General features: G+C 40.9%; 1 pseudogene; it reads right to left on the minus strand.

Annotated features, from left to right (window-relative positions):
• Positions 1-2,096: 2,096 nt before the first annotated feature.
• LOC111919422 (polyubiquitin-like) overlaps positions 2,097-25,279 on the minus strand; it is a 42,148-nt pseudogene continuing 18,965 nt past the window's right edge.

Genomic DNA, 25,279 nt, shown 5'->3' on the forward strand with positions numbered 1-25,279 from the left:
TTTATATAAAAAGTACTAATAAGAAAGATGGAAACTTAAAGAGGGTGATTAACATGTAGAAGTATCAATGATTTTTTTTTCTTCCGTAAAGAATCTAATCAAATTCAGATCAAGATAAAACTGAACCCAAGATTATAAATCGCATTTACAAATAAATTTATTGATTAGAGAAACCCAAAATATTGAGAGAGTTGGATGAAATAATAAACCTGTTATAAATTTTCGCATCATGTTGCACACATGGAGTCGGCACCCTGTGTGAAAACATTAAGTTGATACCATGTATAGGTGTGGCAACAATAAGCACCATCCTGAGGAGGCAAGGCGGTGGTAGATCGCGATTGTCTCTTGCTTCATATCAAGTACCAAAAATATCCTTGATCATAATACACTCGCTGGATGCGATAGTCTCCGATGAAGAAAGATACATCGGTGGTTCTGATTTGGTGTTTATCGACGACTACTGCGGGGAAAGAACACGTTGATTATTTTTGTGTTATGGTGGTTTTTGTAGGGTATAAAAACTGGTTGCAATTTTATAGGGATTTAATTGATTTTAGTTTTGGAATTTATTTAATATACATGCAATATTACTAATTTACCATTATTGATTTATTTTAAATTTTATTTGTGCTAAATTCTGATTGGTCCATATGTGCACACAATATTTGTTGAAAACATTTGAACCTAATTATATATATATATATATATATATATATATATATATATATATATATATATATATATATATATATATTGATTTTGTTTGACCGTAGGCTTGTGAGAAGGTTGCATCCTTGAAAAAGAGTACATGGGATGAAGTTGTTGCTAAATTAGAGAAATTATTGTATTACTTGTTATGAATTCAGGTTCTCCACTAAGTTGACTCCGCAGGACCTACGTACAAAACTCAAAATCAACATTTGAAGGAGCATATCCAATCTAGTATGTGTAACAGGTTGTTTGGCAGAATCTAAATTTATTTTTAAGAGGTCTATAAGAGGCTTTGAATTTTTAGATCTGAATTTTTAACATGCTATTTTGTTGGAACCTCTGAGTTGCTGTGCTGAATGATTCCACTTTTTATTAAAGATTGCCTTGCACCATTAAATCCATAAATGGGTTCTTCAAAACCAACATTGATTAATTTCATCTAGTTGAAGAACCAATTCTATCATCACAAAATCCACAAAATGTAATCAATTATCAATAACTTGGGTTTCAATCCATTTTCCCCATTTTATGACATCAGGTTGAAAAGAATAGTAAAACGAAATAACAGGATGAACGAATTTCTAAATCTTGCTCTAAAATAGCGACTTTGCACAACTACAAAAAAGAGCGTTACCGACGGCCAAAACCGCTAGTAATCCGTCGCTAATGCTCTTTATCGACGGAATTGTAACACACCAAAATCCGTCGGTATATTCTTGTCGCTAATTGTTTGTAACAGGTTTCCGACGGCTATGACTAATTCTTAGTGATGGATTTTTTCATCCGAAATAATAATGGATCACCAACAGAATATATTTTGCAACAAATTACCAACGGAATTTGTTACCGATGGAAAATTTTACTAACAAATTACCAACGGAATCTGAAATAACTTACTAGCGGATTACCGACGGAATTTGGAATAACTTACTAACAGATTACCGACGGAATCTCGAAATAACTACAATTTTTTTTTTCTTTTTGTGACAGATTAGCGACGGATTTTGGCATTATAAAAAAATTTACAAATTAATAAAGAAATTAAAAAATAAAATAATTACATATTCAACACACGAATTTTTTAAACATACATCAAATATATATTTTAAAACCAACAAATATAAAAGTAAATCCATAAATTACAATCATTTGACATACATTAAATCTATAAATTTCAATCCATATTGTCAAATACCATAAATTTCAATCCATGTTGTTAAATATTGTCAACGACCAATAGAGAATTCATTCTTGATTAGCTTGTGATTCCACACCTATCATTGGGAGTTGTTAGCTAGAGAGCAATTTATATATTGTCAAATACCATAAATGCCCTCCAATGTTGATAATAAAGGGGAATAAAAAAGTAAAAGTGAATGATATTAACAAGTAGCAATTATGACAACTAAAAATGAACCCATGCTTCGCATGGGCCCCACGGTATTAGATGTTAGATGAAAAATGTAGATGTCTGTAAAAAAAAATTTTAAAACATGATCAACAAATTCTGTGAAGAACCTATTTTTTATATGATACTTGATATAAGAAAAAACCCTGAAAATTACAAATGGGTTTACTTTGGTGAATGCAATCTAGCATATTTCTGTCGAGTAATAGGAATGCACTTTCATTTAATAAAATATTCCAAAATGTGATAATTGTTATGTATAATATATTTCATTTTATAAAATAGTAGTGTTGGTAATAGAGCACATACATCAGGAGGATAAGGGAAAGCCAATTAAAACCTCTTGCCATCACCACAATCATGTCCAATGTAGACTCGTTTTGAATGTTATAATCCCTCAAAGTTTTAGCATTCTGGAGTCCCATGCAATCAAAGATCAAACGCTGCATCTCCCGTGGAACATGTTCTATCTCCGAAATCTTTGCCTTCACATTATTAATGGTGTCCGAGCTCCCCACCAACAGAGCCATGGTTTTGTCGTGAAACCTAACAAAAATCTTCATATCACATACTTCCGACCAAACAAGATCTAATGTAGATTCTTTCTTGATGTTATAATCCCTCAAAGTTTTACCATTCCGGAGGCTCGTTTTATCAATCATTAAACGCTGTTGACGCCATGGAATCCCCTCTACTTCCTGAATTTTGTCCTTAACCTTACGAATTGTTTCCGAGCTTTCCACCACCAGCGTGATGACCTTCTCTGGGAGAATCTTCACAAAAATCGGCATTTCATCTTCAAACTGTTGACTTAGGTGCAATGGAGTGTTATCTTTGATGTTATAATCCTCTAAAGTTCTAGGACCCTCGAGGTTCTCCCCAGCAATGATCAAGTGCTGTTGATTCCGTGGAATCTGCTCTGTGTCCTGAATCTTGGCCTTCAAGTTACCAATGGTAATTGAGCATCGAACTCCCATAGTGATGGTCTTACCCATTGGCGTTCTCACAAAGATCTGTATGCAGCGTAGATTCCTTCTGAACTTTGTAATAAGAAAGAGTCTGATAACCATATTCTAGATGTTCTCCGGCAAAGATAAGCGTCTGCTGATCGGGAGAGATCCCTTCCTTGTCATGTATCTTAGCCTTGACACAGTTAATCGCATCAGAGCTCTCAACCTCCAAGATAATGGTCTTTCCAGTGAGGGTTTTCACGAAATCTGCATAACGCCTGAGGTTGAGGTGAAGAGCGAAGAGGGTTATGCCGTCTTCGGCAACGAAGGAACAGAACGGGTTGTGATGAATTTAGTTAGAGATACGTGGAACTAGAATCTAATTCTGACTCTTGGACCATGTCGTGTCAATATTCTTCATCACTTTTAATTGTAACCTACGTCCTAAGATACCGGATAAATGATAATGTTTTAGCTTAGCATCAAAGATCTCGTATCATTTTCTTTTATAACAAATATTTTGTTGAAATAAAAATGAAAAAATATTAAATGTGTATCAAATATCTCAAATCTATCTATCTCATTTAATAATCATTTAATAAAGGAAACCTAAAATTGTATCATCTTCCTCATCTAAATACTTGCGTTGCCACATGACATCCTTATATCTCTCTTAGAATTTCTTCCTGACTAATTAAAATCTGTTATACCTACCAAAAATCATATGTTTAAATGGAATTTAAATTTTATCTTAAAAGGATTTTAAATATTGAAGGTTACAAATAAAATGATGGAACTCAAATGACAAGGACTAACAATAAGATCCTCGGCTCCCGATGAGCCCCCAACCGCCCTACCACAATACCGACCCAAAAGGCCCCAAGACGACCCTCAAAGAACTCCAAAATCTCTTAATCTTGGCTGAACTCAAGACCACTAAGGCCCACTCCAAAATACCGCGGGTAATCTCCGATGAGATAAACTCCTGTGTCCGCACATTGATCGGCTAAGTAGCTGCCACGAAACCGGAACTAGAACCTGGACCCCATTATTCCTGAGTGCTCAACACCATACCAAGACGACACGCCACAGAGATCCAAATATTCCCAAGAATCCTTATCCCACAGGCTTCATAGATTCTCCAAGTGTGGATCCTGTGCTTCTAGTAGTACGAGCCTAATACTACCTTCCACACCTATCCATACTTTCATCAAGAATCCTACCGAATCCTTTAAGTCACCTTCTCAAATCCAAAAACCAACACTTGCTAATCCACACAACTGAATCCACTGAAGCAATCCTTAGGCTTTCCTAGGTTCCCGACCTCACCCTACCATCAGCTGCTGAAGAACTCCACATAATGCCAACCACCCACCTCATGAATACAATCACATGCAACAAAGCTCTGATAATCCTTGAAGTAACCGACTCATCCCTACAAGGTTTAGACTCAACCGAGAGTTGCGTAATAGGGTAAAATCCGTCACTTTGATTGTAACAGCCCGGATTCCCAAGTATTATTCATTTATTTATTGTTGTTAATTGTAAAGAGACTCGGCGAGTTGGAGCCTAGACTCGCCGAGTATGATCGCGGATTTGGACGCAGGTTCGCGCCTGGACTCGGCGAGTCCAAGGAATGGACTCGGCAAGTCCGCACTGTTTAATGAAACCCTAATTTCTTGGGTTTGGGGCCTATTTGAAGGGCCTTATGGCCGTCATTTGTGCTCACCAGTCCCCAGAGTGAAACCCTAGTGAGCTTGAGCGTTTGGAGTAAGCTAAGGAGCCATTATTGACCTTGGAGGTGTTATCTAGCAAGGGAAAGGAAGCAATAGCCAAGGGGAAAACAAGAGGATCAACTTCCTGAAGATTTGAGGGCCAGAACATCACGTTTGAGGTACTATTTTCAAACCATTCTCTGTTATGTTGATGTTCATGGTGATTTAGGGCTTATTGAGCCCTTTTGTGGCTAGATCCAGTGCTTCCTTAGTCCCTTAAGCGAGTTAGGTTCTGGATCTGGACCCTTGGAGGTCCAGAGTGTCCCTTTGTCCAAGCTTTTTATGAATCCATGGAGGTTTTGGATTGGGGTCTTTGTGCTTGAGGTCAAAACACCATTTATGAGTCATTGGGTGTGTTATGAGCGCCAAGACATGAACTTTACGTGATGAATAAGCTTGGAAGGACTGGATCTATGAGTTAGTGAAGCAGATCTGACCTCAGAAGGTCGTTTGGGGTTGTGCATGGAATGCACTCGCCGAGTCCATTTCCAGACTCGACGAGTTGGTGCGGGTTGATCAGTGATTTCGAACCAGGGTTTGAGTAACCGAGTCGAGTGAGTGACTCGGTGAGTTGGAAGGGACTCAGAGGAATCGGGTCCACGTAGAGACTCGGCAAGTCCACGCCAGACTCGGCGAGTTGAGTTGACCGTTGACCGTTGACCAGAGTTGACTTGATAGGGTTAGTCAACCTTAGTTGGGAAAGTGTTAATTAGAGATGTATTGTGATATAGGAGGACTTTAGCTCGGAGATCAAGCATTAGTGATTTCAGGGATTTTGCGAGCTATCGAGATACGCGAGGTGAGTCTTCTCACTATACTTTACCTTGAGTAGGTAATCAGAGTTATGTGACAGAGTATGTGTATGCTACATGTATGTTATGTGTTGTACTGCATTATTTCTATGTGATTTATGTTGTGCATGTTTATAGAGTTTGAACCGGAAGGTTCCCAGAGTAGAACCAATGGGTTCACAGAGTAGGGTCCACGGACCCACAGAGTTATAGCTTCGAGTGGCTAATATGTGTTATGTGTGGTATTTTGGGGAACTCACTAAGCTTTGTGCTTACAGTGTTAGTGTTGTTTGTTTCAGGTACTAGTGATGACTGTGGGAAGGCGCCGACTTGATCTGTACACACGCATGAGATTTTATGATATGTGATCTTGGGATTTTTGTATGATATGGATTGGAGTCTTAAAACATTGATGTTTTTATGAAAATTAAATGAAAATGATTTTATTTTATGTGAAAAATTATTTTGAAATTCACGGTGTTACAAGTTGGTATCAGAGCCTTGGTTTGAGGGATTCGAGTACACCTTCAGGCGTATTTGAACTCAAACTGAGGATTTGAGAAGTATTTTCAAAAAGAGTAAAAGATTTTTGGAATAACTCAGAGCAGAGTTGTGTGTACGACCAGTTCGCGCCCGAACGGTGATTTCCCAAAATACCCCCATGTTATGTGATATTGATATTGATATGATGTATTTGCATGCTAGAGTAGGCTATGTATTCCTATTAGGACTAGAGTGGCCTGTTTGTGATGCCTTAGCCTAGGAAGAGGTGAGCTGCTATGAGATGCTTGAGAGTGAGTAGGTAGCAGCGAGGGGCTTGCGAGAGATCTATTAGAGGGTGGCCTATGCATGATAGACTACTTGGAAAATGGGATCCGAAGAGGAGGACTTGGGGTGTATTCTGATACGGTGCGGACAGTAGTATTGGGCCCATACTACTGAAAGCACCGGAGTCGTGTACAGCCCAAGTAAGAATCTTTGGAATACCAAGGATCAAGGAGGAATGAGTTGTTGAATGTGAGTATGCTCGAAGGGGTTCTAATTTTTCATATGTTGTATTTCAGAGGTAGATCATGGTGAGGACACGTTTGATGCTTGAGAGCGGTGATACCAGTGATGAGGAGATCCGCCGGATCATCCATGAGGAGGTGGCTGCGGCCATCAGGGCAGAGATACCAGAGATGTTCGGGTCTATTAAGACCACGCTGATTGAGACCTTTGACGAGCGTTATGCCGCTCTTTCTGAGGCTGCTGTTGCAGCGGCCACCGCAGCTATTGCTGCCGCGAGGCCGCAAGGTGGTGATGCGTTGCTGTTTCGAGAGTTCAGCAACACAACCGCCAGAGTTTGATGGGATCCAGGACCCGGTGGCAGCTATGAGGTGGATTTCTGATATAGAGGGGTGTTTCTTCACTTGCTCATCTCCTGAGCATTTGAAGGTTCGGTTCGTGCTGAACCAGCTTCGCTTGGGAGCGAAGGACTGGTGGAAGTTTGTGACGGCGCATTTTATGCCTTCTGAGCTTGCGGTAGTGACCTGGGAGAGGTTCACTGCCATGTTCCGAGATGAGTACGTTCCCCAGGTGGAGAGGGAGCGTTTGGACCAGGAGTTTCTGACCCTCAAGAAAGGTACTGAGTCAGTTACAACGATTACCAGGATGTTCCAGGAGAGGGTGATGTTCTGCCCTGAGCACGTGTCCATTTAGCAGGCACATATGAGCCGATATTTGAGTATTTTGAGGTGAGACATTCGGGAGTTCACAGCGAACTCCTCGTACCGGACATTTGCTGAGCTTCAGGCAAATGCCTGGAAGAGGGAGATTGAGCTAGAGACTCAGGCCAGGGAGGAGGCGGAGTCTCAGGGGAGGGATCGGCGACCGGCACAGTCTCAACCGGCAGCCAAGCGGGCCAAGCCCGCTGATCCCAAACCAGGGAGCCAGAAGGGCTGCACTTGTGGGAAGTGTGGCAAGGGTCATGATGGAGTCTGCAGAGCGGGATCTTGCTACAAGTGTGGCAAGGAGGGGCATATGGCCAAGGACTGCCCCAAAGGGTTTGCGGTGTGTTTTCACTGCAATCAGACCGGACACCGGAAGGCAGAGTGTCCACAGTTGCAAGGATCATCTCAGGGAGCACCTCAGGGATCTGCCCCTGCCGCCATCAGAGCTACAGAGAGTCGGCCAGTGAAGGCCGAGGCGCCGAGGGCACGAGGGAGAGCCTTTCAGCTGACCGCGGAGGAGGTCCTCGCAACGCCCGATGTCGTGGCTGGTATGTATTCTTTCATGTATTTATTTTGATGTTGAGATATTATGCTTGTGTTATGTTATGCGTAAGTACTTTTCTTGTGAATTCTGTACCTGCCTTGGTGTTATTTGACTCGGGTGCGAGTCGGTCTTTTGTATCTTTGGCTTTTAGTCAGCATATCAGTGTTAGTCGTGAGGCGTTGAGTCGGCCTCTGAGAGTTTCCATAGCTGATGAGAGGGTGATATATGCCACGAAGGTTCTCCGAGGTTGTGTAGTCAAGATTTTTGGTGTTGAGTTCCCGATTGATCTGGTTCCTATTGCGATGGGTGATGTCTGTGTCATTGTGGGCATGGACTGGTTGAGCAGATTCGGTGCGGTTATCGACTGCGAGAGACAACTGGTGACCATACGAGACCCTAGTGGGGGAGGTCTTTCGGTGTACGACGAGGGTGCACGTTCAGGATCAGCGTTTTGTTCGGCCGCTAGAGCGAGGCAGTGTCTACAGCAGGGCCGTTAGGGTTTTGTGTCGTATGTGATGGATACGCGGGCGGATTTCGAGAGGTCAAGTTCAGTTGAGGAGTTTCCGGTGGTGCGTGAGTTCCCGGATGTGTTTCCCGAGGAGTTGCCCGGTGTGCTCCTGTGAGGCAAGTGGAGTTCAGTATCGATTTAGTTCCGGGGGCCACGCCTATCGCCAAGGTGCCTTATCGCCTTGCATCTCCAGAGATGCAAGAGTTATCCTCGAAGCTTCAGGAGCTGCTGGGGAAGGGGTTTATTCGGCCGAGCAGCTTGCTATGGGGAGCGCCTATCCTGTTCGTCAAGAAGAAGGATGGTTCACACCGGATGTGCATTGATTACCGGGAGTTGAACAAGCTAACGGTCAAGAACCGTTACCTGTTGCCGAGGATCGACGATTTATTCGATCAGTTGCAGGGAGCATCTTGGTTCTCCAAGATCGATTTGAGGTCTGGATATCATCAGGTGAGGGTGCGGGATGAGGACGTCCAGAAGACAGCGTTCAGGACGCGTTATGGGCATTATGAGTTTGTGGTAATGCCTTTTGGGCTCACCAATGCCCTGACAGTGTTCATGGATCTCATGAACCGAGTGTGTAGGCCGATGCTGGATCGGTCAGTGATTGTGTTTATCGACGACATTCTGGTATATTCGAGATCTAGAGAGCAGCATGAGGAGCATTTGAGAGAGGTTCTCGGAGTTCTGAGATCGGAGAGGCTTTATGCCAAATTCTCCAAGTGTGATTTCTGGTTGCGGGAGGTCCAGTTCTTAGGACATCTTGTTAACAAGGAAGGGATATTGGTCGATCCGGCCAAGGTTGAGGTGGTGATGAGTTGGGAGGTGCCGAGGTTACCCTCCGAGATCGGGAGTTTCCTAGGGTTGGCAGGATATTATCGGAGGTTTATCAAGGATTTCTCTAAGATCGCAGTGCCACTCACCAGATTGACCTGGAAGGGTGTTTCTTTTTCATGGGGCCCCGAGCAGCATGCCTCCTTTGAGACACTTCGCCAAAGGTTGTGCGAAGCCCCGGTGTTAGCTCTCCCGGAAGGGATGGAGGACTTTGTAGTATACTGTGATGCATCGATTTTGGGGTTGGGAGCGGTGCTGATGCAGAGAGGGCATGTGAAAGCATATGCATCGAGGCAGCTGAAGCCTCATGAGACGAGATATCCCACCCATGATCTAGAGTTGGGGGCAGTGGTGTTCGCCCTCAAGATTTGGCGTCACTACTTGTATGGGGTTCGGTGTACGATATACACGGACCATAAGAGTTTGAAGTATTTGATGGATCAGCCCAACCTAAATATGTGTCAGAGAAGGTGGTTGGATGTGGTCAAGGAGTATGATTGTGAGATCCTGTACCACCCAGGCAAGGCTAATGTGGTAGCCGATGCATTGAGCTGCAGGGCGGAGAGCACCCCGCTGCAGGAGGTATGTTTGAGATTGACTGTGATAGCTCTAGTGATGGACGCCATTCGTGGGGCACAGGCCAAGGCTGTGCAACCTGAGATGAAGAAGAGGGAACAGGTTGTTGGTTTGGTTTTAGAGTTTGTTACCGATGGTCAGGGGCTTATGACATTTCAAGGGCGTATCTGGGTGCCGTTTGTGGGAGGAATGCGTACCATTTTGATGGAAGAGGCTCATCGGTCGAAATTTTCGATCCATCCCGGGGCCACTAAGATGTATTTGGATATGAGAAAGGAGTATTGGTGGCCCTGTATGAAGAGGGATGTCGCGTGGTTTGTTGAGAGGTGCTTGACCTGCCGTAGGGTTAAGGCCGAGCACCAGAGGCCGCGTGGTAAGTTGCAGCCATTGGAGGTTCCCGAATGGAAGTGGGAACAGATCACTATGGATTTCATCACCAAATTGCCAAGGACTGCCAGGGGAGTGGATGCAATTTGGGTGATTCTGGACAAGTTGACGAAGAGCGCTCATTTCCTTGCTATCAGCGAGAGTTCTTCAGCAGAGAAATTGGCGGAGGTGTATGTGAGGGAAGTGATATCTCGGCATGGGGTGCCGATCTCGATTGTTTCAGACCGTGATGTGCGTTTCACTTCCAGATTCTGGAAGAAGTTTCATGAGGAGTTGGGTACTAGATTGCATTTTAGTACCGCATATCATCCCCAGACAAACGGTCAGAGTGAGCGGACGATTTAGATGCTCGAGGACATGCTCCGGGCATGTGTGTTGGATTCGGGGGGTAGCTGGGATGCATATTTACCCTTGGCAGAGTTTTCCTACAACAAAGCCATCATTCGAGCATTGGTATGCCACCCTTTGAGCTGTTGTATGGGAGGAGGTGTCGGACCCCCATTTGTTGGGGAGAAGTTGGTCAGCGGGTGATGGGTAGTACAGAGATCGTGCTTCAGACGTCAGAGCAGATTCAGCAGGTCAGACAGAGGTTGTTGACTGCTCAGAGCCGACAAAAGAGTTATGCAGATAGACGCCGGTCCAAGCTTGAGTTTCAGGTCGGTGACCTTGTACTCCTGAAGATCTCTCCTTGGAAAGGAGTGATTCGATTCAGGAAGAGGGGCAAGCTGGGGCCCCGATATATTGGTCCTTTCCGAGTGATCGCGAGGGTAGGCCGGGTAGCCTATCGTTTGGATTTGCCAGCAGAGTTGGGGCAGATTCACGACACTTTTCATGTGTCACAACTGAGGAAGTGTATAGCCGATGAGTCAGCAGTGGTTCCATTGGATGATATTCAGGTGGAAGCGAGCCTAAATTATGCTGAGAGACCCGTGGCCATCAGAGATCTGAAAATCAAAGTTCTGAGTAACAAGGAGGTACCCCTGGTTTTGGTTCAGTGGCAGCATCGGAAGGGGTCCGAGATGACTTGGGAACCGGAGCGTGAGATGCGCGAGCAGCATCCAGAGTTGTTTGCAGAGCGAGACTTCGAGGGCGAAGTCTAGTTCTAGTGGGGGAGAATTGTAACAGCCCAGATTCCCAGGTATTATTCATGTATTTATTGTTGTTAATTGTAAAGAGACTCGGCGAGTTGGAGCCTAGACTCGCCGAGTATGATCGCGGATTTGGATGCGGGTTCGCGCCTAGACTCGGCGAGTCCAAGGAATGTACTCGGCGAGTCCGCGCTGTTTAATGAAACCCTAATTTATCGGGATTGGGGCCTATTTAAAGGGCCTTATGGCCGTCATTTGTGCTCACCAGTCCCCAGAGTGTAACCCTAGTGAGCTTGAGCGTTTGGAGTAAGCTAAGGAGCCATTATTGACCTTGGAGGTGTTATCTAGCAAGGGAAAGGAAGCAATAGCCAAGGGGAAAACAAGAGGATCAACTTCCTGAAGATTTGAGGGCCAGAACATCACGTTTGAGGTACTATTTTCGAACCATTCTCTGTTATGTTGATGTTCATGTTGATTTAGGGCTTATTGAGCCCTTTTGTGGCTAGATCTCGTGCTTCCTTAGTCCCTTAAGCGAGTTAGGTTCTGGATCTGGACCCTTGGAGGTCCAGAGTGTCCCTTTGTCCAAGCTTTTTATGAATCCATGGAGGTTTTGGATTGGGGTCTTTGTGCTTGAGGTCAAAACACCATTTATGAGTCATTGGGTGTGTTATGAGCGCCAAGACATGAACTTTACGTGATGAATAAGCTTGGAAGGACTGGATCTATGAGTTAGTGAAGCAGATCTGACCTCAGAAGGTCGTTTGGGGTTGTGCATGGAATGCACTCGCCGAGTCCATTTCCAGACTCGACGAGTTGGTGCGGGTTGATCAGTGATTTCGAACCAGGGTTTGAGTAACCGAGTCGAGTGAGTGACTCGGTGAGTCGGAAGGGACTCAGAGGAATCGGGTCCCCGTAGAGACTCGGCGAGTCCACGCCAGACTCGGCGAGTTGAGTTGACCGTTGACCGTTGACCAGAGTTGACCAGCGTTGAATTGATAGGGTTAGTCAACTTTAGTTGGGAAAGTGTTAATTAGAGATGTATTGTGTTATAGGAGGACTTTATCTCGGAGATCGAGCATTAGTGATTTCAGGGATTTGCAAGCTATCGAGATACGCGAGGTGAGTCTTCTCACTATACTTTACCTTCAGCAGGTAATCAGAGTTATGTGACAGAGTATGTGTATGCTACATGTATGTTATGTGTTGTACTGCATTATTTCTATGTGATTTATGCTGTGCATGTTTATAGAGTTGGAACCGGAAGGTTCCCAGAGTAGAACCAATGGGTTCACAGAGTAGGGTCCATGGACCCACAGAGTTATAGCCTCGAGTGGCTAATATGTGTTATGTGTGGTATTTTGGGGAACTCACTAAGCTTTGTGCTTACAGTGTTAGTGTTGTTTGTTTCAGGTACTAGTGATGACCGTGGGAAGGCGCCGTCTTGGTCTGTACATACGCATGGGATTTTATGATATGTGATCTTGGGATTTTCGTATGATATGGATTGGAGTCTTAAAACATTGATGTTTTTATGAAAATTAAATGAAAATGATTTTATTTTATGCGAAAAATTATTTTGAAATTCACGGTGTTACATTGATATTATCCAACCTTTGCCACATCTGAACGGACATATTCACTCAATAGCTAACTGACGTCACCTAGGAATTCCACAAAGCACAAAGCAAGCAACATTCATGGAGTACTCTCCAATCCCACATACTATTACTCATGCAAGGAGCCCCTACTCCCACTACTTATTGCCTAGACATCCAAATCAAACTCAATCCACTATCCCATGCTTCCTAGACTACCAGGCATCCCATATCAGGCCAACCTATCACTAGCTAATCAAAACTAGCATGCAAGTCTACAAGCTCATACAATAGGCATACAAAGGCATATCTCCTAGAATTCTATCATGCGATAACTGAGCCGATCCTTAGCCCTATGTAGCATGCAATTGAAAGATTCAAAGACCAAAGCATAATAGATAACACGTATGGGTAATTTAGGAAAACTTACTTGAGCTCGGCTGATTGCATGCACCACAACCTTTCATCTTTTAGAAAAATTCCTTTCTAAAAATATATTTCTTTCTGAAAAACTTTTGCACATCCTCAGTTTGAGTTCAGACACACACGGGAGTGTGCTCGAATCCATCAAACCAAGGCTTTGATACCAACATGTAACAACCCCAAAAATAATATCATAAAATTTTTGTTTTTAGACAAATAAATCATTATTACATAATATTTCCATAAAACCAAGGTAATAAAGATCTAGCAAGCTTCATTAAATCAAAGTAAGTCACAAAATGTGGAAACATGTGGTATGTGCTCCGCAATCATCTCGAGCTCTTCCATTTGAAAACCGAAGCACCTGAAACATAATCTAAAAACAATAAGCACAAAGCTTAGTGAGTTCCCCAAGATACCACATACCACACATAAACAAATCAAATATTCGGACCCCGCCCTCCATCAGGTCCTACCCGGTATTGAGTCCCACTCAGTCTCAGGCCCTACCTGACATCGAGCCCCGCTTGGCATCCGGCCCCACTCGGATTACAGATCTGTTATTCTCATGCCTCACATGTTACTTGGCGTCACCCACTATACATATAAAATATATCATATAATGATGCTAACACATAAAATGATCATAAACACTAGCACATGTTCCAGTCATCGGGCGTCGCCGGACATCGAGCCCCGCTCGGTACACACATAACTATATAACCATATAATCATAAATATATAACCATAGTAGTAAATGCAATAATCACAAAGACTGGACTATAACATACCATACAGAGACCCGCCCGACATCGGGCCTCGCTCGGTAATCATAAAAACATATACTGATAACTAATATACGATGTCCTCATAAGGCCCCTCCTGGCATCGGGCCTTGCCTGGTAAGCATATCATCATAAAATACTTGCAATAGTCTAACAGACATCTAGCATCCTAACATAAAACCATGGGCCGAAATTGGTCCCTTCGACCTGCTAAACCTAGCGAGGGGACTCACCTTACACTGTCGAATCACACAGACGATCACTGGCTGTTGGCTGGCAGATTCCCCGATCTATCAAAATCAAAACAACACCCAATCATACATTTGGCTCCAAACCATAACCATAAATCCATACTTGGGGTAAAAAGACCATTTTATTCCTAACCAAGCTTGATCCAAGACCAAGGCCCAAACTCACAACCTGATAGGCCCAAAAACAAAATAACCAACCAAGGCCCAATTATGGCCCAATTTTCCAAAATGGCCCCAAACTCCTTACATGGGCCCTACCTTAAAGCCCAACCAAAATTCTTAGTTTAATACATTCATACTTAGATGGCCCATTAAGAACTCAAACACCCAATCCCAAAAAGGAAGCCTAACATGAAGCCCAAAAGGCCAAAACCCTCTTGACTAAGTATGCGGGGCGTACACATCTATACACCAAGCATACTAGCTGATTGGCTTGTATGCTGTGGCGTATAGACTTGTATGCCCAACGTACTCATCCAATAAGCCAAATTCTCCTTTAAGCTCTTAATGCATAGATCCAGAAGTTCAAACTGCATAATTGAGTCCCAAAATGAGTTTAGAACCATAAAGTCACTAACTTTGTGAATTTGCATGCCCCAAGAAGACCCAACCACGAAATATAGCATTCTATTACAATGGAAATGACCCAAACTCTTGCATGGATGGATTTAAACCCTAAAGGTTCCAACTTTATGGACCTTGAACCTCAGAAACACCAAGAGGGGTAACTTGTAACGCCCGTAGATCCGGACTAGTCAATTTAGAGACAATGAGCATCAAAAATGAGTTTTTGATGGAGGATTATTTAGAAGGAATAATCTTAACCAAGTGGTAGTATATGTTACAAGGGTTCCGTACATATAAAGAACGCCAAAATCCGAGTTATTACGAAGAAGTTATGACCCGTCGAAGTTTCGCGACGGAACTGGCACGGCACTGGGAAGCGTAAATAGTGAATTTAGGATAGAGCGAATTTTAGCCTAAGCGATCTAAACGAAAGTCATAGTGTTCGTTAAACCAAGAGCATCTATAAAAAGAACGCCCAAATCTTAACTCGTAAGAGGAAATTATGACTTTTCGAAATTTTGGCTTAGTAGTGTACACCTCAAAATTCGAATATTAGATCGAGCGGTCTTTAGCTGACACAACCTAAACGAGAATCGAAGATCATGTTGATAGTAGTGCAACGATAAAAAGACAGACGAAAACGGACGTCAGATGAAGAAGGTATGAATTTTTAACGAACCAATCGTGTCCCTGCCTGTTAAAAATATAACTTTTAAAATAGATTCAAAATTAGCCGACGGTGTCTAAATGAAAGTTGTAGAGTACGTTCCCGCCTACGCGTGGTTATAAGAACGTAGAAAACGGAGCTTGTATGTGAAAGATACGGATTTTTAAAGTTTAGACTCGAATTTGTGAAGCCTGTTGCTCGATTAATGATGTGGCTCGATCAAGGCTGTCGCTTGCTGACCATGGTGCTCGCTTCGGATCTTGACACATCGTATCTCGGACGCCCAACGCTCGCATTGGATGCCCTACGTATGAGCCTTGCACACCCAGTGTTCTACCCTCCCTCGGTCCACAAGCAGCCACATCACACCAAGAGACTTCGGACACGTGTCTTCGGTGTACGCCCAACGTTTTTGGAACTATGCCCAACGTAGTGCGAGCCCTCGCGGCTATACAAGGAGGCCGAGGGCAGCCTCATTCTTCATCTAAATTCACTCTCTCTATCTAACTTCTTTCTCTCTCTAAGGCTCCTAATCCCCCTAGCACCTGAAGGAAGCCCCGAGGCTCTCGGAGTCCCGAGAAAAAGGGTCTTTCGGTTCGGAAACGCTACTCCAAGCGAAGCCCGGTTTTTCTATAAAACCCACTGTAAGTGAGCTACGCCTATGCTATTTTTAATATAGTTTGTATTTAATTATAGTAATGTTATTAGGGCCTTATAATAATTATTTGGGCTATTACTATGAGTTATATAGTGTTGTTCAATGCTTACATAATAATAATAATAATAATAGCTAGACTATTAATTAGTCTCGGTGAATATTAGACTAAACCCTAGTGGTGATGATGATACTAGGTTTTGTCGAAGGAAATTGTTTTGAGATAACGAAGTGCTATCCGAGTACCGAGTCACCACCTTATCAGGTGATTGCATAGTTACTTTCGTATTACACATAGATATGAAGTATTTTATATAAATTACGTGCTATGTGTGTGTATTGTCTAAAAACTTGCTGTCTATGCTAGGTGAAAGATTTTTATACATGTTTTAAATGATTTAAGTTGTATATGTATTTTATATCTACAAAATGTGTTGGGTATAACATGGGTAGATGTAATAGTTGCTGTGTGACAAAATAAAATAATGAGAAGCTTGGATATAGATGTTATTGATGATACAGTCATCTAGCACAATATAGATGACGACCCCAGACTTTTCTAGACAGTCCAGTGGAACGCTAGCAGGCTCGTAACTTGTAAGCGTTTTTGAACTATGTATTCAGTAGGTATTTTTGAACTAAGTATTGTTGAAAACCCTATGTACCCACCAGGTTTCCCAACCTGACCCACTCAGTTTATTTGTATCACAGGTGCCAATATGAAGTTACATTGCACTAAGAGATTAATGAGATATAAATCACTAGTGATAATGAATGTAAGTTCTGTTTATGCTTATGTTTCTGTATTGACGATGACATCCCAAATGTTTTAAAACGAATAAAATACATTTCTTCAGAAATGCTTTGATAACGTATTTATCATGTTTTTCTGGGAACAAATTCCGCAACATTTTTATTAAAAGAGGTACTCTGATTTTTATAAAGCAGAAACAAAATCAGTCTTTTCTGGCCGTGAAAATGGGGATGTCATACAACTCAAAGCTCTTAGAGTGACATCTAGCTACTAGATTACATCCATGGGGCCAACAGGGAATCAAAACTCATAAATGAAAGATCTAAGACATCAATGATCAAGTTCATAACCTTATACCTTAAATAAGCTGGAAATGAAGCACATAATCCAGATCCATAACCTCATCCTTGATTCACAACCTTAATCATACTCCATCTTCTTGGAAATGACCCATAAACACCAAAATGCACATCATGAGTTCAAGATTACAACTATGGAGGCTTAGAGACGATTTCTAGGGTTTTAGGAACTTGGAGGCTGGTAAGGAGACCAGGCAAAAAGACTTAATATGTTTATATAGGGCGACACAGAGTCCGACTCATGACTCCTACAAAAAGAAGAGCTAATCGGGAGGCAACCAGATATTTGAAGAATTTATATCCTTTTATTAGTTTTTATTTTCTATGTTTATTTTAGTGCGTTTTGTTTTTGTTTTTGAGTTTTTTTGTTTGGTATGTTTAAAAACTTGTAACCAAATTATGTGATGGTTGTCTTTCTTTCCACAAATTGTTTGTTTTGTTACAGATTTAGTAGAATATCATGAGAGAAAAATGAGGGAATAGAGATAAGAGAGTACACAGAAATCCATGCGATTTAGAGTTACGAGTCGAAGCCCATAACTTTTAATAAGTGTGGGGTCAATATTGTGCGAGAAAAGAGATTAGCCGAAGAGAGAGTCTAGAAATATTGATTTTTGAGAAGAATCTTAATCCATTAATAAGGTTAAATTAACGTCACTTGCATGGAAGAAGTCTTACAAACTAGTTTTTTTTTTGTAACTCCCATTTTCACGACGTGGCCTTTCTTTCCACGTCGTGACTTGATGCCATCACGATTTAGAAATGGTTTTATATCGACACCACGACGTGAATTACATTACCACATCGTGATCAGTAAAAATGGTATTCATTTTACTCTTCTATCCTTACAGTGTGGCATATGCTTTTCCATATTAAGATGCTATGATTTGAAGATCTTATGCACCACACTTTTTAAAGATGCAATCTTCTGATTCACATTTTTCCGGCACATTCACATGTCTCAGAAGATCCAAGTACCAGTCACATACTCAAGGTGTTCAAGTTTTCCACATGCGTTCGAGTTCCAGGCACATTCATCACTACTACCTAGGGGAGTCTGTTCCTTTTTCTCCTTTTTTTATTATTGTTTATATAGTTTTATGCATACAATGAGGGTATTGTATGTAATAAGTGTGGGGTAGGGGGTCGAAAAAGTAAATTGCTAGAAATTTTTAAAAAATTAAAATTAGATTTGAAATAATAATCTAAAAGTTGAATCTAGTAATAGTTAAAAGCTTAAGTTGCTAGTGTTGCGTGAGACTATCCAATGAGAGCTCCAATGTTTAATCGAGCCAATATATGGTATAGTATATTTGTAGCTTCCCTTTCCTAGTGACAAGCCATGAGATATGAAAGGTAATTTGGTAGTTTATATGGCATAATAAGTTTTGCAGCGTGTACCTGAAATGTATCCAGGAGAGATTATATAGTCATTGCACTTAGACTAATACCTCTAAGCAATGAAGGTTGAAGTTAAGCTCCCTTGCTTAAGAATGTAGGATTTGAGTGAAAAAAAGTGAGTTATAAAAAAAGTAGAAGTAACCAAAAAGTTGTAAGAATTTTGGAGCTATCAAAGTATGAAGATCAAAAGATCAAAAATTATGAAGAATCAAAAGTTGAAGATACAAAAACTCAAACAATAAAGCTGGTGAATTCAAAGAAATCAAAGATCAATTACTCAAGAAGTGAAGAATTCCAAATGATCCATTTTGGTATCAAATTTGTAGTTTTTCTAGATTATGTATGCTTGGATATCTTCACCAAAAGTACATTGAGGTTAAGAAAGATTTCTGAGGATGGATACGGAGGGTTGCAAAAATGAGTGTCGTATAAGCTAAGGGGTGAAGGTTTATAAGGATTGTGAGAATTTAGGATTGAGAAGTTATAAGGAACCTTAGACACAAATATGCACATTGAGGTCTTGGTATATTGGCTAAGTTCAAAATGAATTTTCTTATGTGATATTTGTAATAACTTAAAATTGATTAGTTGTAACACCGTAAATTTCAAATAATTTTTCACAATTTATAAAAACATTTCCCATTAATTTTTCATAAAAACATCAAGTCTAAATCTCAATTCACATCATACAAAATCCCAAGATCATAAATATAGCAAAATCCCCTGTGTGTGTACGGATCAAGCCGGCGCCTTCCCACGGTCATCGCTAGTACCTGAAACAACAACACTAACACTGTAAGCACGAAGCTTAGTGAGTTCCCGAAAATACCACACATAAAACACATATTAGCCACTCGAGGCTATAACTCTATGGGTCCGTGCACCCAGACTCTGTGAACCCTCAGGTTCTAACTCTAGGAACCTTCCGGTTCCAACTCTGTAAACATGCACAGCATAAATCACATAGAAATAATGCAGTACAACATATAGCATACATAACATACAAATACTCCGTCACATAACTCTGGTTACCTACTCAAGGTAAAGTATAGTGAGAAGACTCACCTCGCGTATCTCGGTATCTCACGAATCCTGGAAATCCCTCGTGCTCGATCCTTCGAGCTCTAATCCTCCTATAACATCACATGTCTCTAATTAACACTTTTATCTCTAAGGTTGACTATCCCTAAGAAGTCAACACAGGTCAACTCTGGTCAACAGTCAACGGTCAACGGTCAACTTTGACCGGACTCAGCGAGTGCACAAGGGCAACTCGACGAGTCTAGACGTTTTCACCAACTCTCTAGGATTCCCTTTTTACACGTCGAGTACTCCCCCTGACTCGACGAGTTCCATCTGGCAGAATCGCGGGGCCACCCCGACTCAACTCGCCGAGTTCCAAGAACAACTCGGCGAGTCCCAGCTCGACTCAGTCCACCTGTCAACCCTCTCTAACTCGCCCTGACTCACTGAGTCAACCCATGACTCGACTGGACCATTCACTGGCCGGGCCAAGGAAATCTTCAAGCTACTCGCCGAGTCTGCTCATCGGACTCGGCGAGTCCATGCCATGCAATCACTCAAACTCGCTTCTAAGGTCAGATCTGTTCCAACAATTCATAGATCTGGCCTTTCTAGACTGATTCACCACGTAAAGCCCCAAACTTGGTGCACATACAACCTCTATATGACCATATATGAAGGAATATCAACAAATATCACTACTCAAGGTCATAACCTCCATTGCTCTTCATAAAGCTTGATGAATAAGGCTCTCTGGACCTCTATGGATCCAGATCCAAAGCCCCATCACTAGCAAGGGACTATTTGGCCATCCAATCAACCCAACAAAGGCCACAAGAAACCCTAAATCCAATTATACTCCACAAAACAAAAGATGAGCCGAAATCATACCTCTAGATCGATGATCTAAGCTTCAAATCCACAGAATAGCAACCTCCTTTGCCTCCTCTTGGCTAGAACCTCCCTCTTCTTTGCTAAACAACACACAAAGGTTAAGAAATGCTTCCTCTCTCTCTCAAATCGCCAAATCACTCTAGGGTTTCTCTCTATGGACTGTTGGGTACAAATGACGGCCATAAGGCCCTTTAAATAGGTCCCAAACCCGAGAAATTAGGGTTTCATTAAACAGCGCGGACTCGCCGAGTCCATATCCTGGACTCGCCGAGTCCAGACGAATCCCGCGTCCAGAATCGCGACCCTACTCGGCGAGTCTAAGCTCCAACTCGCCGAGTCCCCTCTCAAAACACCAAAAATCAAAACAATAAAGGTACCTGGAAATCCGGGCTGTTACATTAGTTTTTCTTGAGGGCAAGCAAAGGATAAGTGTGTGTATTTTGATATTGCCATATTTATACACATTTTTAGGCAATATTTTATAAGATTTTATTTAATATTTTGGTTATTTGCAATGATATGTGGTACATATTGAATTAAATTGTATTTTATAGCCAATAGGAACACTCTTGAAGAATAGGAACCAAAATTGACAAGAATTGGAACTTTGGAGGATGGAAGCTTAAAAGAAGAAAATTCCAATGAAAAACCCAAATCACGACATGGCCATCAACATCACGATGTGGAGTGAGTATTATAGAAGATAAGTACGCGGGAATTCAGAATCCTTGCCCAATAAAGATTTGTATCCAAGTCACGACGTGAAATCCATATTCACGTCATGAAGCACGAAATTTCAAAAACTATAAATACTCCTTCACTCCTATGATTTTTAAAGGCTTTGGAATGCTTTTGGAAGGTTTTTGGAGAGTTTTCTGGAGGCAAACTATTCTGAGAAACTGAATTTAAAGTCTAGAAAGTGCACGAAACATCCTTTGGAAGGAGAATTGCTTGGAGATCAAGAGATTGTAGAACACTTCATTACATTGGTTTGATTACTTTAGTTATGTCGATTTATGTTAAACTTGTGTCAATTTTTTTAGTCATGAGTAGTTGAATTAAGTTGCTTTCGTTTAGCTAGATGAAGCTTTAACTCGATGGTTCAGTTATCTAATTTATGGATTTTAGTAGTTGGATCTATGCTTGTGTTTGATTATCATTACCTAGCATGTTAATATTTGTTACCTTGATTGCTTAAATTTAGGTTCTGTGTAGCTTAGTGACCATCAAATTACATGAACTTGTTACCTTGGAGTTTAGTGTCTATTAAATTGCTAGAGCTAGGATCGACCAAATCTTAGATAAGTAATAAGAGTAAGTAATTTAGTTGAGCTGGAGAGCATAAATTATGACCATAATTGTGTTTTTTTAGATAAATCTTACATAACCCATTTATAATTGATAAGTAATTATGTATTTTTCTTATGTATTACCATACAAGGTAGTTCATGAATTCGTAAAAAGATTAGTAAATTTGGACTTGAATTTCTAATTGAATAATAATTTGTAACCAACTTTAATAATATATAATTAGTAGCTAACCATAGAGGATAAGTGGATTTGAACTAAATGGAAGTACTTTTAGAATATTGAGTAAGACCGTTAGTGAATCGTTTAACTTTGTTTGAACTTGTAAAATCAGATAAAGACCCGTTTTAATTATTTCTTTTTAGGTTAATTTTTAGTAATTAGTTTAGTTAATTAAATTCGTTCCCTGTGTTCGATCCCAACTTACTTTACTATATTATAATCCGACTAGGTACACTACTTATAGGTGCAACAGTAGATAAATAGTTAGGTTATAAACTTAAAACTAGATAGGTATAGTCTGCACCACATCACTTGACAACTAGGTATGATATAATCTATCATAGTGGTTAAATGTAACAACCAGGCATAATATTAGCTAAAGAGTTTTGGGCAGAGTAACTACTAGGCATAATACTAACCTAATGTTATGGGCATAATTATCTAACTCTAATTAGTGATAACTACGTGAAGTTGTATTTTAGACATGTATCCCCCCACCCCCCCGAAAAGAGTTGAAAATGGGGTCATGAAACTCACCTGTGAGTTTGAAAACGTTGTTGTAGGTCTAGAGGCGATGGGGCGATGGGACACGAGGAATTTTTAGAGAGAAAATTGAGCTTGGTGTGAGAAAAATGAAGTGCAGATACCTGCTATATATAGAAGGTTTTAGAGCGTGCAAGTTGTATGATTGTGCCATGTGTCCTCATCTCAATGTGCCACGTTATCTCGTATATTGACAAAATCGGGTGTCATTCTGCGCGGTGCACTGTGCATGAGTGTGAGTTACGTTAAAAATTCAACTTTGAAATACCGTAACTCTCGCATATGAACTCCATTCTCAACAACTCTTTTATATTTGTGTAGGTATCTTAGTCCTCTACAGCTTTCCTTTTGGTTGTTTTGTCTAGTTTTGACTTTTATTTTTCGATGTGTTTTTATTACCATTATAATCTTATCAAAATCATAACTCTCACACGTGATGTCCATTTTAGGCGTTCCTTGCCTTAGAATTCCAACTTCAGCAAGTACTACGATTGTGTAGTTGGTGACTTTCTCCAAAAGTCAACCAATCTCCTTGTAGTTTTTGTCGCTGTAACTTTTTAATTAAGGTAGATATACATTTACCACAAATAACATATTTCACCCATACTCTGTCATATTTTCAGGAAATTTTATATTTCTGGAATCGTGGCAGCTTAAGGAGTTTAAATATGTTAACGTGCTCTCAACGTGATGCGACATTTTACTTACTTACTATTGAGCGTAATGGTTGACGTAAGTAAGGATGAAAATTTTGAATATATTAAAATATATCGGGTGGTTACGAGGTTGTCCTTATTAGATTCTTACATCCTATAGTTAAATGTTAACCGTGGTTGGTGATGTATTTTCTAGGTTGTCACATCCTCCCCCTGTTAAAAGAAATTTCATCCCGAAATTTCTCGTGTAGTTAGGGCGTTCAAAAATAAATGGGGATACTAGCTCCTCATTTTATCTTTGTGCTCCCATGTGTACTCTGGCCCTCGCTTACATTTCCATTGTACCTTGACTATGGGAATGGGACTTTGCTTAAGCCTCTTGACTTTAAGATCCATGATGTCGACTTGTTCCTTGAAGAAATTGAGTTTCGTGTTGATCTGGATCTCATCGAGTGGTACAACTAGCATGTTTTCAGTGAAAGACATTGTGTACATTGTTGAGCTCTTGGCGTAGAGCGATTCGGTAGGCTACTAGGCCTATCCTGGCAAGGATGTAAAAAGGTCTTATGTACCGAAAATTGAGTATGCCTCTTTCCAAATCTTATAACTCCTTTCCAAGGAAATACCCTTAGCATGACTTTATCCCCAACTTGAAATTCATGTGGTTTTCGTCGAAAGTCTACGTATATCTTCTGATGATCACATTTAGTTCTCAACCATTCCTGAATGTTCAGGATCTTCTTGGTTTTATCATGAATAATCTCAGGTCTGGTTAGCAACATGTTCCCTATGTGTTTCTTTGCTAGTTGGGTGTCACCGAAGTCACACCCCAAAACCAAGAACGGCGGAAACGTTCTGGGGCGAAGGACGTCATGTACAGTATCATAACAATGCAAGTAGTAAATAAGCAAACAACATTATCCATTGCATTAACATGATAATTCAATACAATAGTGTGTTCTGTAAAGTTATAAGACACCAAAATGATATAACAAAATATAAGACGAGTCTTGAAGCTCCGTCTTCTCAAAAACTGCCGTCTTTACCTGTCTACTGATGACCTGAGAATATAAGTTATTTTGAAAGAGTTTATCAACATAAAAGCTGGTGAGTTCATAAGTAATTAGTGTCATTGATTGTATGAAAATGTTTGTAAGTAAGTGTTTATGTATGTTTGAAATCTCCTAGAAAATCCTATATTTTTTACTAAAAAGTAGCCTTCTACCAAGGCATCATATGTTTGAATGTTTGTTTCTTGTAAGAATGTGTATTTTCCTTAGTGCAACTATCATTATCAAAAATATAGTTTATGCATTACCTTTTATGTGAATATGTCACAATGTGAATGTAATAGGAAAATAATGTAGTACCGTAGTGTTTGTAATATAGTAACTACTGCTGTTCTAACTACCTTAACTCAATTGTTAATTAAGGTAAATTATGCGGAGCTCGTACCCATACTTGATTGACTAGTAAATACACGATGTAAGAAGACGTCGATAAAGAATGAATCATGTCACCCGTAGATCTGCAGATCCCACTGTAGCTAGCAGCAAGGTGTAGGACGCTCAGTCTAGTATAGATCTATGCACACTTCATGCTCTCCCTCCAGGAGACTCTGGCATACGAAACGAGGCACAACAGTGATGCTATGCTCCGAAGTAGTGGCTTGTAATTATAATATTCTTTGTAATGTAATGTATGTTCTCAGTGTATCTCGTAATAGTAAGTCTTGATTCTCGTAATAGTATAGATTCTCGTTATAGTGTTGATTCTCGTAATAGTATTGATTCTCGTTATAGTGTTGATTCTTGTAATAATATTGATTCTTGTTATAGTGTTGATTCTCGTTATAGTGTTGATCCTAAACTATACCTATTATAGTTTAC

The sequence above is a fragment of the Lactuca sativa genome, chromosome 5 (genome assembly GCF_002870075.4).
Source record: "Lactuca sativa cultivar Salinas chromosome 5, Lsat_Salinas_v11, whole genome shotgun sequence".
Taxonomy (NCBI): Eukaryota; Viridiplantae; Streptophyta; class Magnoliopsida; order Asterales; family Asteraceae; genus Lactuca; species Lactuca sativa.